The sequence below is a fragment of the Bos taurus genome, chromosome 4 (assembly GCF_002263795.3).
Source record: "Bos taurus isolate L1 Dominette 01449 registration number 42190680 breed Hereford chromosome 4, ARS-UCD2.0, whole genome shotgun sequence".
Lineage (NCBI taxonomy): Eukaryota > Metazoa > Chordata > Mammalia > Artiodactyla > Bovidae > Bos > Bos taurus.
Genome location: NC_037331.1, coordinates 3,379,730 through 3,399,789, shown reverse-complemented (window position 1 = coordinate 3,399,789; position 20,060 = coordinate 3,379,730). Strand labels below are relative to the sequence as shown.

The following is a 20,060-nucleotide window of genomic DNA, read 5'->3' as shown; positions in this document are numbered from 1 at the left end:
CCAGCCTGACATCAGAACAGGGAGGAACTATTGATAGAAATATGTGGCTTATTCAGGTTTGTTTGTTGTTTGTTCTGCATCTGTCTCTGGGATCCAGACAGAAACAAAAAGGAAGAAACACAGGGTGGTCTTGCCACCTGGGATCCCAATGGGGTTTCCAAGAGGAACTGGTGCTGAAGGATTGCAGACAATTTGAAAGTCTGGATTATACATTTAAGTAAATACCAAGGGTCCTCAGATTCAACAAATTTAAAAATTAGAAGAATTCAGAACACATCTTAATGACTGAACACTTTAAAAGAAACATGAAGCTATCAAACAGTAAATGCAAGACTGAATCTGAAAAATCAAATAGACATCAAATAGTAGCAAGATTCTTTCCATAACATGGGCTACCATGTAACTCCTTGAAAATGCAATGCTGCCAACTGAAAATTATTTTTGTTTGTTGATTGTTTTCTCTTTTCCTTTTTTTATGGGGAATGCTTCCCTATTATGGCCCCAGTGGAAACATGAAGTGAATATGAAGGCATATAGGGGGTAAAAGAATCTGCAAAGAGCTCGATTTTCCATTTGCAGAATTTTTAGAATATACAGACAATTTGCATTGCTCAATGACATTGAAGTTTAAGAAATGCTATATCTATTTTCAAAATCAAAGCAAGGTATGGCTTTGAGTGAGAAGTCCAATTTTCCTACCTTTAAATAAAGTTTTACTGAAATATAGTTGATTTGCAATGTTGTATCTGTTCCGTATGTACAGCAAAGTGATTCCATTATATGTATATATGCATAGGCATCAGTGATGCAATGAACTGGGGCAAATTCCAGGAAATGGTATGCACAGGGAGGACTTGCGTCCTGCTGTCCATGGAGTCTCAAAGAGTTGAACACAACTGGACAACTAATAGCAACAACAACATGTGTGTGTGTGTGTGTGTACATATATCATTGATATATGTATTTGGGGGGTGATTTAGTTGCTAAGTTATGTCCAACCCTTTCGACTCCACGGAATGTAGCCTGCCAGACTCTGTCCATGGGATTCTCCAGGCAAGAATACTGGAGAGGGTTCACATTTCCTTCTTCAAAAGAAAGAAAGAAAGTGAAGTCACTCAGTCATGTCTGACTCTTTGCGACCCCATGGACTGTAGCCTATCAGGCTCCTCCATCCATGGGGTTTTCCAGGCAAGAATGCTGGAGTGGATTGCCATTTCCTTCTTTTATATATATATATATATATATATATATATATATATATATTATTTTGTATATTCTCTTACATTATACATTATTATAAGATATTGGATAGAGTTCCCTTTGCTATTCAGTAGGTCCCTTTTGTTTATTTATTATATATATAAGTATATATCTGTTAATCCCAAACTCCTAATTTATCCTTCCCCTGCCTTTCCCCTTCTGTAACCATAAGTTTGTTTTTTACATCTGTGAGTCTGTTTCTGCTTTCCCTGCTTTTTTCAGGCACAGAGATTTTGCTTATTATGGTTGCATGGGAATCACCAGCTCTTTCCTACCTGGAATCCTAGAAATCTGTGTCTCTCTTTAAGGCTATTACTCAGCTCTTTTTCTTGATGCTGAGTGGTGTCACTACAGGTTTGGTGTTTTCTCTGCCATGCAATCTTGGGGGAAGATAGAACTCGCTTGCTTACCTTCAAGGTTGGGAGCCTTCAAGATGGGAAGACAATATACCAATTTCCCAGGCAGTTGTGCAGCTATGCCTCACCAAAGGCCCAGTCCCTGCCTTGGCATCTGTGCCCAGATCTGTCCTAGGACAATAGCATTGTTTTGACAGGTCAACTCTTCTGAGGTCTCAACTATTTCATCCTTGCTTTTTGTGCCTTTTATTTCACAGGAGAAATGATTGTGGGGAATTTCTCATTCAGATTTGAGGATTCCATAACATCTTGGATTTAGGAAAAGGTCATTCTTTAGAAATACAATAGATAGCTTTCCATCCCAGAAAGATGAATGATACATTTTTTTTTCCCAAAAGGAAAGAAGTTATCTATTTGATTTGTCACAGTGAGTACATTAAATTTTCAATTATTCCTCTTAAAAAAAGACCTCCACAGTGAAAATGAAAATATTATGGTTTGGAAGAGATATATTTCCAAATGTATTATTTTACTAGCTGGTTAAAATTGTTTAAAAATGGTTATTAAAGCACACACATACACATATATACACCATGAACTTTGTGGCAGTCTAAAGTTGATAACATTTAGCATTAGCAGTACAGGGTATAAAATGTTGAATAATGCAGTGCAATGTGCTAGGACTACTTCCATTTTCTGAATGATAAATACAATTTAGTTAAGTCTGACTTTGAGTGCTGTGGACTTCAAATGAGTTTTTCTTTTAATATCTTCCCACTGCTCTCCGACCTCTATTTAGCATGCCATATTTTGAATTATTTGTTCTTTAAGAATATCAAATTTAATATCTAAATGATTTGCAGTAAGAAGAAACTTTCTTTCTCTAAGCCACTCTAAGCAAAGATAATTTTTCAAGCTAATGAAGTCTTAGTATTTTCCAAATAATGCTTAGGGAAACATCAAAGGAAAGAACAGTAAATACTCTTCCATGTGTAGAACATTATTGGGCATAAATAGTACTCACTAGATATTCGTAAAGATAGCAGCTAAACATGAATATACAACAACCAGCATAAGACCCCATTATTCAAAGGGCTCATCACATTGGACTGAATAGTAATTTCAAGGAAAGCTAGTTACTAATAGATTGTGTTGTTGAGAATATGTTTTCAAAAATACTTGTAGTTAACAAAACAAAAAGTAGGTTATATACAGAGTCATTGCATGACCTTAAAATCTAACAGCCTCCTCTGGAATCATTTTTATTGGGCTGGAATGAAATCACTGCTCATCAAGACTGCATTTTCAATAGAAATTTAGGGGCAGGGTCATTAACAAAGTTAATGAAAACACTCACAGGGACTCAGGATGTTCTCATTGTGGGATAATTCAGATTGAATGATGCATCACAAGATGTTAATTTCAGAGAAACTTGAAAATATATAACTTTCAAAGTACCATTTAATAGTGCCTCTAAAATGTCAGTGTCTAAAATACCAGAATCTTTCATTTTATGAAGGACTGCAAGAGCGTTACAGTACAATACACTTTGGATGAGGGTCTGTGCCACCCAAGCTTTTGTCTCCCTCTGCCATAATTAGGATGGAGAAGGCAATGGCACCCACTCCAGTACTGTTGCCAGGAAAATCCCATGGATGGAGGAGCCTGGTAGGCTGCAGTCCATGGGGTCACTAAGAGTCAGACACGATTTCACTTTCTTTAGCTCTTAAAGAAGGCAACCCATCACCTCTCAGGAACTATCTGAGCTTCCAGTAACTGAGAAGACAACACCTCTCTCAAGAATTATTAGGAGAACAAATGAGTTTATATATATATATATATGTGTGTGTGTATATATATATATATATATATATATATATATATATATGCTAAGTCACTTTAGTTGTGTCCGACTCTGTGTGACCCCATAGACGGCAGCCCGCCAGGCTCCCCCGTCCCTGGGATTCTCCAGGCAAGAACACTGGAGTGGGTGGCCATTTCCTTCTCCAATGCATGAAAATGAAAAGTGAAAGTGAAGTCACTCAGTTGTGTCTGACTCTTAGCGACCCCATGGACAGCAGCCTACCAGGCTCCTCCATCCATGGGATTTTCCAGGCAAGAGTACTGGAGTGGGGTGCCATTGCCTTCTCCGATATATATGTATACATGCATATATATGTGCTGCAGTCCATGGGATCACAAAGAGTCGGACACGACTGAGTGACTGAACTGAACTGAGATATCTATCTATCTATCTATCTATCTATCTATCTATATGCATGGGCATTCAAATGTTAGCTTCTATGTGATGGAGACCATGTTCTTGAAATTGAAATATTCAAGGGTAATCAGTAAATAAAACTTAACCATTTTATTAACAGACAGTTAATAGGAGGGTGTTCTGATAACAGAACGGTGCTGAGTATTGGATTCACCTGCTCTGGAGTTTGCACCTGCACTTGCATGTTAGCTACAGAGCTGAACTCTGGGCACCACATCAGGGACCAACAAGAATTGAAGGAAAAAAGATTGACCTTTGAGATTTTAAACAACACATAAATCGTATGAGTATAAGCAGAAAGAGATTCATAAAAAGGTATAGAACAGCTCTCTAGCTCTCAGCTCAGCAATGCCAGAATTAAAATTGACAGATTATCTTAATAAATATAAAGATCTATTGGAATGGCTCAGTTAGCCCTGAAGACACAGTAGGTGGAGAGTGACAGAGACCAAAGAGATCATTGGTAAGGACAATGAAATAAAAGATAATGGACACTCAGCATTGCAGCCTGTCTCAGTTTGATGCAAGATACAGGGGCAGTAGCTAAAATGTATGCTTGCTTTGCTATAAAGTCCAGTGTGACATCATAAGGATAGTAATAGACACTTGAGATCTGTGGTCTGATACCACGAGTAGGAATTCTGGTTCGGACGCCATCTAGCTGCTGGCTGTCCATCAGACACTTAGGGTGAAAATGCCTATTTCTCATTTTCGAACTAAGGATGGTAATAGTTTTTTCATGGAGTTGTTTTTAGTACATAAGGAGATAGTTTACTTAAGGTTTAGTTAACTCCAAGATATATAGAAAAATAATTTCATAATATGATGTCTCTTTCTCACATACACAAAAAATATGTATAAGGCAACTGTGAAGTTTAATTAGGCTTCGTTTAGGCCTCTTTTTGTCTTCAGAAAGATAATGTGAATCTGGGAATGGAAGAATTTAATTCAGATGACCATAATATCTATTACTGTGAGCAAGAATCCCTTAGAAGAAATGGAGTAACCCTCATAGCCTACAAAAATTTTGGAGCACAGTACTTGGGTGCAATCTCAAAAACTACAGAATGATCTTGGTTCGTTTCCAAGGCAAATCATTCAACATCACAGTAATCCAAATCTATGCCCTAACCATTGATGCTGAAGAAGTTGAAGTTGACCTGTGAAAACCTACAAGACCTTTTAGAGCTATCAACAACAACAAAAAAAGCTGCCCTTTTCATCATAGGGGTCTGGAATGAAAAAGTAGGAAGTCAAAGGATAGGTAGAGAGATAAGTGATGATGGATACTAGAGAAATATAAAGCTTAAACAGAGAGTTGGTACGTATACCAATATTATTTTTTTTTCATTTGTGTACTGAATTTCATTCAATGAATACACCACTGTTAATATACTAGTTTTCAGTCTGGGGCTGTAACAACAAAGGCGCTATAAGCAACATGTATACGCTTTTTTGGTGAACATAAACCCTGATTTCTAATAGCTAAATATCCAGAAGCTGACTTTCAATATCACAAGGTATGCATATATTAATATATGCAAAATATTTTCCAATTGAATCTTGCATCAGCAGTACAAGAATTTTCCAACAGGTCTACATTCACACCAACATCTGGAAGAATCAGTGCTTTTAATTTTAGTTATTCTAGTTGCTAAAGCATGGTATCTAATGGTGTTTAAAATTTAAATTTCTCTAAACTAGTGGTGGTGAGCAAATTTTAACTTATTCATCAACATTTTTATATGCTTTTTGGGAAGAGACTATTCAAAAGCTTCTCCTTTTTTTTCTTTACTTAGATTATCTGTATTTTAAAAATGTATTTATGATCATACCTAATTTATTCTACCTGAGTCCTTTTGTCAGATATGAATTGTGAAATATTCTTTGAAGTGAAAAGCAAAGGAGAAAAGGAAAGATATACCCATTTGAATGCAGAGTTCCAAAGAATAGAAAGGAGAGATAAGAAAGCCTTCCTCAGTGATCAATAAAAAATAATAATAATAATAAAACAGTAGAATGGGAAATACTAGAGATCTCTTCAAGAAAATTAGAGATACCAAGGGAACATTTCATGCAAAGATGGACACAATAAAGGACAGAAAAGGTAGGGACCTAATAGAAGCAAAAGATACTAAGAATACACAGAGAACTATACCAAAAACATATTCACAACCCAGATAATCATGATGGTATGATCACTCACCTAGAGTCAGACATCCTGGAATGTGAAGTCAAGTGAGCCTTAGAAAGCATCACTACAAACAAAGCTAGTGGAGGTGATGGAATTGCAGTTGAGGTATTTCAAATCCTAAAAGATGATGCTGTGAAAGTGCTACAGTCAACATGCCAGCAAATATGGAAAACTCAGCAGTAGTCACAGGACTGGAAAATGTCGGTTTTCATTCCAATCACAAGGAAATGCATTGCCAAAGAATGCTCAAACTACCACACCATTGCACTCATCTCACATGCTAATAAAGTAATCCTCAAAATTCTCCAAGCTAGGCTTCAACAGTATTTGAGCCATAAACTTCCAGATGCTCAAGTGGATTTAGAAAAGGCAGAGGAACCAGAGGATCAAATTGCCAACATCACTTGGATCATCGAAAAAGCAAGAGAGTTCCAGAAAAACATCTATTTCTGCTTTATTGACTATGCCAAAGCCTTTGACTGTGTGGACCATGGGAAACTGTGGAAAATTCTTAAAGAGATGGGAATACCAGACCACTTGACCTGCCTCTTGAAAAATCTGTATGCTGGTCAGGAAGCAACAGTTAGATCTGGACATGGAACAAAAGACTGGTTCCAAATAGAGGAGGAAGTACATCAAGGCTGTATATTGTCACCCTGCTATGTAAATTATATGCAGAGTTCAGTTCAGTTCAGTTCAGTCGCTCAATTGTGGCCAACTCTTTGAGACTCCATGAATCACAGCACACCAGGCCTCCTTGTCCATCACCAACTAACGGAGTTCACTCAAACTCAGGTCCATCGATTCAGTGATGCCATCCAGCCATCTCATCCTCTGTCGTCCCCTTCTCCTTCTGCCCCCAATCCCTCACAGCATCAGAGTCTTTTCCAATAAGTCAATTCTTTGCATAAGGTATCCTAAGTACTGGAGTTTTAGCTTTAGCATCATTCCTTCCAAAGTACACCCAGGGCTGATTTTCTTTAGAATGGACTGGTTGGATCTCCTTGCAGTCCAAGGGACTCTCAGGAGCCTTCTCCATCATGAGAAATGCTGGACTGGAAGAAGCAGAAGCTGGAATCAAGGTTGCAAGGAGAAATAACAATAGCCTCAGATATGCAGATGACAACAGCCTTTTGGCAGAAAATGAAGAATAACTAAAGAGCTTCTTGATGAAAGTGAAAGAGGAGAGTGAAAAAATTGGCTTAAAGCTCAACATTCAGAAATCTAAGATCATGTTATCGGGTCCCATCACTTCATGGCAAATAGATGGGGAAACATTGACAGACTTTATTTTTTTTTTGGACACTAAAATCACTGCAGATGGTGACTTCAGACATGGAATTAAAAGATGCTTACTCCTTGGAAGGAAAGTTATGACCAAGCTAGACAGCATATTAAAAAGCAGAGACATTATCTTGTCAACAAAAGTCTATCTAGTCAAAGCTTTGGTTTTCCAGTAGTCATGTATGGATGTGAGACTTGGAGTATAAAGAAAGCTGGGCGCATAAGAATTGATGCTTTTGAACTGTAGTGTTGGAGAAGACTCTTGAGAGTCCCTTGGACTGCAAGGAGATCCAACCAGTCCATCCTAAAAGAGATCAGTCCTGGGTGTTCATTGGAAGGACTGATGATGAAGCTGAAACTCCAATACTTTGGCAACCTGATGTGAAGAATTGACTCATTTCAAAAGACCCTGATGCTGGGAAGGATTGAAGGCAGGAGGAGAAGGGGATGACAGAGGATGAGATGGTTGGATGGCATCACTGATTCAATGGGCATGAGTTAGGGTAAACTCCGGGAGTTGTTGATGAACAAGGAGGCCTGGCGTGCTGCCGTCTATGGGGTTGCAAAAAGTCCGACATGACTGAGCGACTGAACTGAACTTATGACTTGATTTTTTTCTTAATGCTATTTTGTTGAAGAAAATAAGAAATTTATTCTAGCACAATTTAAAAAGAGGATGGGATGATTTGGGAGAATGGCATTGAAATATGTCTACTATCATATATGAAACAAGTCACCAGTCCAGATTTGATGCACGATATTGGATACTTGGGGCTGGTGCACTGGGAAGACCCAGAGGGATGCTATGGGGAGGGAGGAGGGAGAGGGGTTCAGGATGGGGAACACATGTATGCCTGTGGCGGATTCATTTTGATATATGGCAGAACCAATACAATATTGTAAAGTTTAAAAATAAAATAAAATTAAATTAAAAAAAAAGTATATCCTCTTTTAAAAATCATAGTCTTTCTCAACTTCATGAGGAAATTTTCCTATGCTTTATTTTAGATGCTTAGTTGTTTGAGGTTTGTAATTTCTCTCAAATTTTTAAATACTTTAAGTTCAGATTCATTGTTTTTCTTCTGTATGGATTTCCAACTGCCCTTAGATCATTTGTTGAAGAGGTTAATCCTTTCACCTACTGATGAAGAATGATTTTGTCTTAAATCAAATAAACAATTGTGAGTCCATTTCAAGATTCTTAATTCTCTTTTATTGGTCTCTGTCATACTTTTGTACTGATATTCCACTACCTTATTACTCACACTTTACAGTAAGTGTTGATATGACAGACTGTCTGTATGACTTGTCCTTTGATACTTCTTGCATTACTATAGGGGCTTCCCAGGTGGTGCTAGTGTTAAAGAACATCCCTGCCAATGAGGAGACACAAATATATGGGTTCAATCCCAGAGTCAGGAAGATTTCCTGGAGAAGGAAACTGGCAGCTGACTCCAGTATTTTTGCCTGGAGAATCTCATAGACAGAGGAGCCTGGTGGGCTACAGTCCATGGGGTCACAATGAGTCGGACATGACTGAGCACGACCCTACTATGAAAATGAATGTGAAAGTCACTCAGTCATGTTCAACTCTTTGTGATCCCATGGACTATACAGTCCATGGAATTCTCTAGGCCAGAATACTGGAGTGGGTAGCCTTTCATTGTCCAGGGGATCTTTACAACCCAGGGACAGAACCCAAGTCTCCCACATTGCAGGTGGATTATTTACAAGCTGAACCAACTGGGAAGCCCAAGAATCCTGGAGTGGGTAGTCTATCCCTTCTCCAGCAGATCTTCCCTACCCAGGAGTCCAACTGAGGGCTTCTGCATTGCAGGAGGATTCTTTACCAACTGAGCTATCAGGGAAGCCCATACCCTATAGAGCATTTGAATTTTATATGTTTTTAAGAACCAGCTCATCAATGTACACACACACACACACACTTTCTGGGATTGTCTAGGAATCACACTTGTTTGAGGAGATTCTGAATATTCATAATGAGTATGAATGTTTCTTTTCACACTTTTCATCATGAAAAGATGAATTTTTCATCTTATGGACATATTTTTCTCAATTGCTTTGTTTCTTTAAGTACAAACTCCATGTAGACATATTATAAGTTATAAAATACATTTATTCCTAACTAGTTTTATTTTTTACATTACAAGTGATATTTTAAGATTCATTATTATTTTTTATGGCGTATAGTTATATTATGTTAGTTTCAGGTGTACTAAATAGTGATTTGACATTTGCATGCATTATACAGTGATACTCATGATAAGTCTAGAAATCATCTGTTCGCATACAAAGTAATTATATTATTGATCATATTATTTATGCTGTATATTTAATCCCTGTGGTTTATTTTTATAAAAACAGGCCCCCAGCATTTATTGTTATCTGGTAATAGCATAAGGATGAGCAAATCAATATGAATCCATGTTTCAGAACTAAACTGACAAAGTCTCTAACAAAGGACACCTGAAAAACCAACTGTTTTTTCAAATGTTTTCTTTGTTCATTGATCATTTCTAGCTGGATACACTTTGGAGCAGTATAATGTTATCTGCATTTAGCATGATTTGACCCATTTATTTTCTTGATTTTGTTTTATTTTTTTTTCTTTTTTTTTTTCTATTCAATTTTAATTAAAAAAAAATTATACATGTGTTCCCCATCCTGAACCCTCCTCCCTCCTCCCTCCCCATACCATCCCTCTGGGTCGTCCCAGTGCACTAGCCCCAAGCATCCAGCATCGTGCATTGAACCTGGACTGGCATCTCATTTCATACATGACATTTCACATGTTTCAATGCCATTCTCCCAAATCTTCCCACCCTCTCCCTCTCCCACAGAGTCCATAAGCCTGTTCTATACATCAGTGTCTCTTTTGCTGTCTCGTTTACAGGGTTATCGTTACCATCTTTCTAAATTCCATATATATGCATTAGTATACTGTATTGGTGTTTTTCCTTCTGGCTTACTTCACTCTGTATAATAGGCTCCAGTTTCATCCACCTCATTAGAACTGATTCAAATGTATTCTTTTTAATGGCTGAGTAATACTCCATTGTGTATATGTACCACTGCGTACTTATCCATTCATCTGCTGATGGGCATCTAGGTTGTTTCCATGTCCTGGCTATTATAAACAGTGCTGCAATGAACATTGGGGTACACGTGTCTCTTTCCCTTCTGGTTTCCTCAGTGTGTATGCCCAGCAGTGGGATTGCTGGATCATAAGGCAGTTCTATTTCCAGTTTTTTAAGGAATCTCCACACTGTTCTCCATAGTGGCTGTACTAGTTTGCATTCCCACCAACAGTGTAAGAGGGTTCCCTTTTCTCCACATCCTCTCCAGCATTTATTATTTGTAGACTTTTGGATCGCAGCCATTCTGACTGGTGTGAAATGGTATCTCATAGTGGTTTTGATTTGCATTTCTCTGATAATGAGTGATGTTGAGCATCTTCATGTGTTTGTTAGCCATCTGTATGTCTTCTTTGGAGAAATGTCTATTTAGATCTTTGGCCCATTTTTTGATTGGGTCATTTATTTTTCTAGAGTTGAGCTGTAGGAGTTGCTTGTATATTTTTGAGATTAGTTGTTTGTCGGTTGCTTCATTTGCTATTATTTTCTCCCATTCTGAAGGCTGTCTTTTCACCTTGCTAATAGTTTCCTTTGATGTACAGAAGCTTTTAAGTTTAATTAGGTCCCATTTGTTTATTTTTGCTTTTATTTCCAATATTCTGGGAGGTGGGTCATAGAGGATCCTGCTGTGATGTATGTCAGAGAGTGTTTTGCCTATGTTCTCCTCTAGGAGTTTTATAGTTTCTGGTCTTACATTGAGATCTTTAATCCATTTTGAGTTTATTTTTGTATATGGTGTTAGAAAGTGTTCTAGTTTCATTCTTTTACAAGTGGTTGACCAGATTTCCCAGCACCACTTGTTAAAGAGATTGTCTTTAATCCATTGTATATTCTTGTCTCCTTTGTCAAAGATAAGGTGTCCATATGTGCATGGATTTATCTCTGGGCTTTCTATTTTGTTCCATTGATCTATATTTCTGTCTTTGTGCCAGTACCATACTGTCTTGATAACTGTGGCTTTGTAGTAGAGCCTGAAGTCAGGTAGGTTGATTCCTCCAGTTCCATTTTTCTTTCTCAAGATCGCTTTGGCTATTCGAGGTTTTTTGTTTTTCCATACAAATTGTGAAATTATTTGTTCTAGCTCTGTGAAGAATACTGTTGGTAGCTTGATAGGGATTGCATTGAATCTATAAATTGCTTTGAGTAGTATACTCATTTTCACTATATTGATTCTTCCAATCCATGAACATGGTATATTTCTCCATCTATTAGTGTCCTCTTTGATTTCTTTCACCAGTGTTTTATAGTTTTCTATATATAGGTCTTTAGTTTCTTTAGGTAGATATATTCCTAAGTATTTTATTCTTTTCGTTGCAATGGTGAATGGAATTGTTTCCTTAATTTCTCTTTCTGTTTTCTCATTATTAGTGTATAGGAATGCAAGGGATTTCTGTGTGTTGATTTTATATCCTGCAACTTTACTATAATCATTGATTAGTTCTAGTAATTTTCTGGTGGAGTCTTTAGGGTTTTCTATGTAGAGGATCATGTCATCTGCAAATAGTGAGAGTTTTACTTCTTCTTTTCCAATTTGGATTCCTTTTATTTCTTTTTGTGCTCTGATTGCTGTGGCCAAAACTTCCAAAACTATGTTGAATAGTAATGGTGAAAGTGGGCACCCTTGTCTTGTTCCTGACTTTAGAGGAAATGCTTTCAATTTTTCACCATTGAGGATAATGTTTGCTGTGGGTTTGTCATATATAGCTTTTATTATGTTGAGGTATGTTCCTTCTATTCCTGCTTTCTGGAGAGTTTTTATCATAAATGGGTGTTGAATTTTGTCAAAGGCTTTCTCTGCATCTATTGAGATAATCATATGGTTTTTGTTTTTCAATTTGTTAATGTGGTGTATTACATTGGTTGATTTGCAGATATTGAAGAATCCTTGCATCCCTGGGATAAAGCCCACTTGGTCATGGTGTATGATCTTTTTAATGTGTTGTTGGATTCTGATTGCTAGAATTTTGTTTAGGATTTTTGCATCTATGTTCATCAGTGATATTGGCCTGTAGTTTTCTTTTTTTGTGGGATCTTTGTCAGGTTTTGGTATTAGGGTGATGGTGGCCTCATAGAATGAGTTTGGAAGTTTACCTTCCTCTGCAATTTTCTGGAAGAGTTTGAGCAGGATAGGTGTTAGCTCTTCTCTAAATTTTTGGTAGAATTCAGCTGTGAAGCCGTCTGGACCTGGGCTTTTGTTTGCTGGAAGATTTTTGATTACAGTTTCAATTTCCGTGCTTGTGATGGGTCTGTTAAGGTTTTCTATTTCTTCCTGGTCGAGTTTTGGAAAGTTGTACTTTTCTAAGAATTTGTCCATTTCTTCCACGTTGTCCATTTTATTGGCATATAATTGTTGATAATAGTCTCTTATGATCCTTTGTATTTCTGTGTTGTCTGTTGTGATCTCTCCATTTTCGTTTCTAATTTTATTGATTTGATTTTTCTCCCTTTGTTTCTTGATGAGTCTGGTTAATGGTTTATCAATTTTATTTATCCTTTCAAAGAACCAGCTTTTGGCTTTGTTGATTTTTGCTATGGTCTCTTTTGTTTCTTTTGCATTTATTTCTGCTCTAATTTTTAAGATTTCTTTCCTTCTACTAACCCTGGGGTTCTTCATTTCTTCCTTTTCTAGTTGCTTTAGGTGTAGAGTTAGGTTATTTATTTGACTTTTTTCTTGTTTCTTGAGGTGTGCCTGTATTGCTATGAACTTTCCCCTTAGGACTGCTTTTACTGTGTCCCACAGGTTTTGGGTTGTTGTGTTTTCATTTTCATTCGTTTCTATGCAAATTTTGATTTCTTTTTTGATTTCTTCTGTGATTTGTTGGTTATTCAGCAGGGTGTTGTTCATCCTCCATATGTTGGAATTTTTAATAGTTTTTCTCCTGTAGTTGAGATCTACTCTTACTGCATTGTGGTCAGAAAAGATGCTTGGAATGATTTCTATTTTTCTGAATTTACCAAGGCTAGCTTTATGGCCCAGGATGTGATCTATCCTGGAGAAGGTTCCATGTGCGCTTGAGAAAAAGGTGAAGTTCATTGTTTTGGGATGAAATGTCCTATAGATATCAATTAGGTCTAACTGGTCTATTGTATTGTTTAAAGTTTGTGTTTCCTTGTTAATTTTCTGTTTAGTTGATCTATCCATAGGTGTGAGTGGGGTATTAAAGTCTCCCAGTATTATTGTGTTATTGTTAATTTCTCCTTTCATACTTGTTAGCATTTGTCTTACATACTGCGGTGCTCCCGTGTTGGGTGCATATATATTTATAATTGTTATATCTTCTTCTTGGATTGATCCTTTGATCATTATGTAGTGACCTTCTTTGTCTCTTTTCACAGCCTCTGTTTTAAAGTCTATTTTATCTGATATGAGTATTGCTACTCCTTCTTTCTTTTGGTCCCTATTTGCATGGAAAATCTTTTTCCAGCCCTTCACTTTCAGTCTGTATGTGTCCCCTGTTTTGAGGTGGGTCTCCTGTAGACAACATATGTAGGGGTCTTGTTTTTGTATCCATTCAGCCAGTCTTTGTCTTTTGGTTGGGGCATTCAACCCATTTACGTTTAAGGTAATTACTGATAAGTATGATCCCGTTGCCATTTACTTTATTGTTTGGGGTTCGAATTTATACACCATTTTTGTGTTTCCTGTCTAGAGAATATCCTTTAGTATTTGTTGGAGAACTGTTTTGGTGGTGCAGAATTCTCTCAGCTTTTGCTTGTCTGAGAAGCTTTTGATTTCTCCTTCATATTTGAATGAAATCCTTGCTGGGTACAATAATCTGGGCTGTAGGTTATTTTCTTTCATCATTTTAATTATGTCTTGCCATTCCCTCCTGGCTTGAAGAGTTTCTATTGAAAGATCAGCTGTTATCCTTATGGGAATTCCCTTGTGTGTTATTTGTTGTTTTTCCCTTGCTGCTTTTAATATTTGTTCTTTGTGTTTGATCTTTGTTAATTTGATTAATATGTGTCTTGGGGTGTTTCGCCTTGGGTTTATCCTGTTTGGGATTCTCTGGGTTTCTTGGACTTGGGTGATTATTTCCTTCCCCATTTTAGGGAAGTTTTCAACTATTATCTCCTCAAGTATTTTCTCATGGTCTTTCTTTTTGTCTTCTTCTTCTGGAACCCCTATGATTCGAATGTTGTAGCGTTTAATATTGTCCTGGAGGTCTCTGAGATTGTCCTCATTTCTTTTAATTCGTTTTTCTTTTATTCTCTCTGATTCATTTATTTCTACCATTCTATCTTCTAATTCACTAATCCTATCTTCTGCCTCTGTTATTCTACTATTTGTTGCCTCCAGAGTGTTTTTAATTTCATTTATTGCATTATTCATTATATATTGACTCTTTTTTATTTCTTCTAGGTCCTTGTTAAACCTTTCTTGCATCTTCTCAATCCTTGTCTCCAAGCTATTTATCTGTGATTCCATTTTAATTTCAAGATTTTGGATCAATTTCACTATCATTATTCGGAATTCTTCATCAGGTAGATTCCCTATCTCTTCCTCTTTTGTTTGGTTTGGTGAGTATTTATCCTGTTCCTTTATCTGCTGGATATTCCTCTGTCTCTTCATCTTGTTTAAATTGCTGAGTTTGGGGTGTCCTTTCTGTATTCTGGCAGTTTGTGGAGTTCTCTTTATTGTGGCTTTTCCTTGCTGTGTGTGGGTTTGTACAGGTGGCTTGTCAAGGTTTCCTGGTTAGGGAAGCTTGTGTCGGTGTTCTGATGGGTGGAGCTGTATTTCTTCTCTTTGTTCAGTCGCGCTGTGGGGAGGGAGGGAGGGATGCTGCAAACAAATAACACTGGCGTGCGCTCGCAGTGCCTCAGCCACACTGGGTCTGCCCCCGCTCACGGCGCGTGTAGCCTCCCTGCCCACACTGCTCGGGCTCTAGGTTGTTCCGCCGGGAACAATCCGAGGCTGGCCCTGGATTGCATGTACCTCCCAGGTCCAAGCCGCTCAGGTTCAGGCACTCGGGTAGTCCTCAGAGGCGCAGACTCAGTTGGGCCTGAGTTTTGTGCTCTTCCCAGGTCCGAGCAGCTCAAGTGATGAGGTGTTTGGCGAGCACCAATGCTGCGACTTATCGCCTCCCCGCCACTCGGTTATCTGGGTGTAAAACCGGCGCACCTTCTCAGGCAGATGTTAACCGTCCAGTCCCCCCAAAAGTTTTAGTTAGCAAAGAAGCCTGCTTACAGTTTTATAGATAATGTCTCTCTGGGCTGCGATTGCCCCCTTCCGGCTCTGGCTGCCTGTCACCGGAGGGGGAAGGTCTGCAGCCAGCTATCTCTGTTCAATTCTTTGTTCCGTGCGCGGGCCTGGCGGTGTCTTAGGTTGGGGCTGGCTTTTCGCGTGGTAGATATCCCACAGTCTGGTTTGCTAACCCAAATTATTTTGCTCAGATAGTGCTCAGGGTATTCAGGCCAGATTCTTACTCTAAGCGATGCAGCCCGCACTGCGCCTCCCTGCCCAGCCCCCGCTTGCTAATGGCGCATGCAGGCGTCTGCGCTGCTTCTCCGCTGGGGGAGTTACCATAGGACTCGCAGTCTTCGAGTTTTAATTGTTTATTTATTTTTTCTTCCTGTTATGTTGCCCTCTGTGCTTCCAAAGCTCGGCATAGATTCGGCAGTGAGAAGGTTTCCTGGTGTTTGGAAACTTCTCTCTTTTTAAGACTCCCTTCCCAGGACAGAACTCCGTCCCTCCCTCTTTTGTCTCTTTTTTTGTCTTTTATATTTTTTCCTACCTCCTTTCGAAGAGTTGGATTGCTTTTCTGGGTGCCTGATGTCCTCTGCCGACATTCAGAAGTTGTTTTGTGGAATTTACTCGACGTTTAAATGCTCTTTTGATGAATTTGTAGGGGAGAAAGTGTTCTCCCTGTTCTACTCCTCCGCCATCTTGGCTCCTCCCCCTTGATTTTGTTTTAGATTGACTCTCTTTTGCATCATCTAATACAAGGTTCATACACTCATCAAAACAAATGATACAGCCCTCTATCCACGTATTCACTTGCTTATAAAGCCACACCTGAATCTGAGATCTATTTTCCAAGTATCTGAAGATGAGCTTGATGGGCTGCACCATCACTATTTGCATGTCCAGGCCCTGACCCAAGTACACCATGGAGGAAGTTCACAAAGAACTGTGGCTTATTTATTTCATGGCTGGAGGTTTGAACCTCTTAATAACCTTTACCTAGCTGTTCGTTCCCAAGGCAAACCATTCAATATCACAGTAATCCAAATCTATGCCCCAACCAGTAATGCTGAAGAAGCTGAAGTTGAATGGTTCTATGAAGACCTACAAGACCTTTTAGAACTAACACCCCCAAAAGATGTCCTTTTCATTATAGGGGACTGGAATGCAAAAGTAGGAAGTCAAGAAACACCTGGAATAACAGGCAAATTTGGCCTTGGAATACAGAATGAAGCACAGCAAAGACTGAGTTTTGCCAATAAAATGCACTGGTCATAACAAACACCCTCTTCCAACAACACAAGAGAAGACTCTATACATGGACATCACAAGATGGTCAACACCAAAATCAGTTTAATTATATTCTTTGAAGCCAAAGATGGAGAAGCTCTATACAGTCAACAAAAACAAGACCAGGAGCTGACTGTGGCTCAGATCATGAACTCCTTATTGCCAAAATCAGACTTAAATTGAAGAAAGTAGGGAAAACTACTAGACCATTCAGGTATGACCTAAATCAAATCCCTTATGATTATACAGTGGAAGTGAGAAATAGATTTAAGGGCCTAGATCTGATAGTTAGAGTGCCTGATGAACTATGGAATGAGGTTCATGACATTGTACAGGAGACAGGGATCAAGGCCATCCCTATGGAAAAGAAATGCAAAAGAGCAAAATGGCTGTCTGGGGAGGCCTTACAAATAGCTGTGAAAAGAAGAGAAGCAAAAAGCAAAGGAGAAAAGGAAAGATATAAACATCTGAATGCAGAGTTCCAAAGACTAGCAAGAAGAGATAAGAAAGCCTTCTTCAGCAATCAATGCAAAGAAATAGAGGAAAACAACAGAATGGGAAAGACTAGAGATCTCTTCAAGAAAATCAGAGATACCAAAGGAACATTTCATGCAAACATGGGCTCGATAAAGGGCAGAAATGGTATGGCCCTAACATAAGCAGAAGATTATTAAGAAGAGATGGCAAGAATACTTAGAAGAACTGTACAAAAAAAGATCTTCAAGACCCAGATAATCACGATGGTTTGATTACTGACCTAGAGCCAGATACCCTGGAATGTGAAGTCAAGTGGGCCTTAGAAAGCATCACTACAAACAAAGCTAGTGAAGGTGATAGAATTCCAGTTGAGCTATTCCAAATCCTGAAAGATGATGCTGTGAAAGTGCTGCACTCAATATGCCAGCAAATTTGGAAAACTCAGCAGTGGCCACAGGACTGGAAAAGGTCAGTTTTCATTCCAATCCCAAAGAAAGGAAATGCCAAAGAACGCTCAAACTACCGCACAATTGCACTCATCTCACACGCTAGTAAAGTAATGCTCAAAATTCTCCAAGCCAGGCTTCAGCAATATGTGAACCGTGAACTTTCTGATGTTCAAGCTGGTTTTAGAAAAGGCAGAGGAACCAGAGATCAAATTGCCAACATCTGCTGGATCATGGAAAAAGCAAGAGAGTTCCAGAAAAACATCTATTTCTGCTTTATTGACTATGCCAAAGCCTTTGACAGTGTGCATCACAATAAACTGTGGAAAATTCTGAAAGATATGGGAATACCAGACCACCTGATCTGCCTCTTGAGAACTTTGTATGCAGGTCAGGATGCAACAGTTGGAAGTGGACATGGAACAACAGACTGGTTCCAAATACGAAAAGGAGTATGTCAAGGCTGTATATTGTCACCCTGTTTATTTAACTTCTATGCAGAGTACATCATGAGAGACGCTGGGCTGGAAGAAGCACACACAAGCTGGAATCAAGATTGCCGGGAGAAATATCAATAACCTCAGATATGCAGATGACACCACACTTCTGTCAGAAAGTGAAGAGGAGCTAAAAAGCCTCTTGATGAAAAGTGAAGGTGGAGAGTGAAAAAGTTGGCTTAAAGTTCAACATTCAGAAAATGAAGATCATGGCATCTGGTCCCATCACTTCATGGGAAAAAGATGGGGAAACAGTGGAAACAGTGTCAGACTTTATTTTTCTGGGCTCCAGAATCACTGCAGATGGTGACTGCAGCCATGAAATTAAAAGACGCTTACTCCTTGGAAGAAAATTATGACCAACCTAGGTAGCATATTAAAAAGCAGAGACGTTACTTTGCCAACAAAGGTCCATCTAGTCAAGGCTATGGTTTTTCCAGCGGTCATGTATGGATGTGAGAGTTGGACTGTGAAGAAGGCTGAGCGCTGAAGAATTGATACTTTTGAACTGTGGTGTTGGAGAAGACTCTTGAGAGTTCCTTGGACTGCAAGGAGATCCAGCCAGTCCATTCTGAAGGAGATCAGCCCTGGGATATCTTTGGAAGGAATGATGCTAAAGCTGAAACTCCAGTACTTTGGCCACCCCATGTGAAGAGTTGACTCATTGGAAAAGACTCTGATGATGGGAGGGATTGGGGGCAAGAGGAGAAGGGAACGACAGAAGATGAGATGGCTGAATGGCATCACTGACTCGATGGACGTGAGTCTCAGTGAACTCCGGAAGTTGGTGATGGAAAAGGAGGCCTGGCGTGCTGCAAATCATGGGGTCACAAAGAGTTGGACATGACTGAGTGACTGATCTGATCTGATCTGATCTGATTTTACCCAGACTACACCTTCATCACTTCTGCCAACCTTCCATTTATTCTCTGAATCTATGAGTCTATTTTCATTGTTTTATTTTTTGTTATAACTTAAATCATGTGGTATTTGTCTTTTTCTATCTATTTCACCTATCATAATTCCCTCTAGTTCGATCAGTGTTGTCAGAAATGGCAGTATTTAACATTCTGTAGTTTAGTAACATTCCACTGTATATACATATCACATCTTTTTAATAGCCTTCCAAGCCTGTCCCTCTTAAATTTCACCATTATTTCAGCCACCTAAAATACTTGCCACTTCTTGAGATGCATCCATGACTGTGTAATGCTTTTCCATTTATTTGGGACTCCTGTCCCATCTTCACCTGTCAATCCCTTCAGTTCCCATAGAACTCAGCTTTCTTCTATAACAGGTACCCAGAATAACAGGCAAATTTGGCCTTGGAGTGAAAAATGAAGCAGGGTAAACATTACCAGATTTTTATCAAGAGAACACACTGGTCAAAGAAAACATCCTTTTACAACAAACCAAGAGATGACTCTACACATTAACATCACCAAATGGCCAATGGCACAATTAGATTGATTATGTTCTTTGAAGCCAAAGATGGAAACATCCTATACAGTCACTAAAAATAAGACATATAACTAACTGTGGCTCAGATTATAGCTCCTTATCAAACAATTCAGACTTAAGTTGAAGACAACAAGGAAAACCACTAGGACATTCCAATATGACATAAATCAAATC

At 38.6% G+C, this 20,060-nt stretch overlaps 1 pseudogene; it reads right to left on the bottom strand.

The window, feature by feature from the left end:
• Positions 1-9,912: 9,912 nt before the first annotated feature.
• LOC112446320 (small nuclear ribonucleoprotein E-like) lies at positions 9,913-16,642 on the bottom strand (annotated as a pseudogene).
• Positions 16,643-20,060: the final 3,418 nt, after the last annotated feature.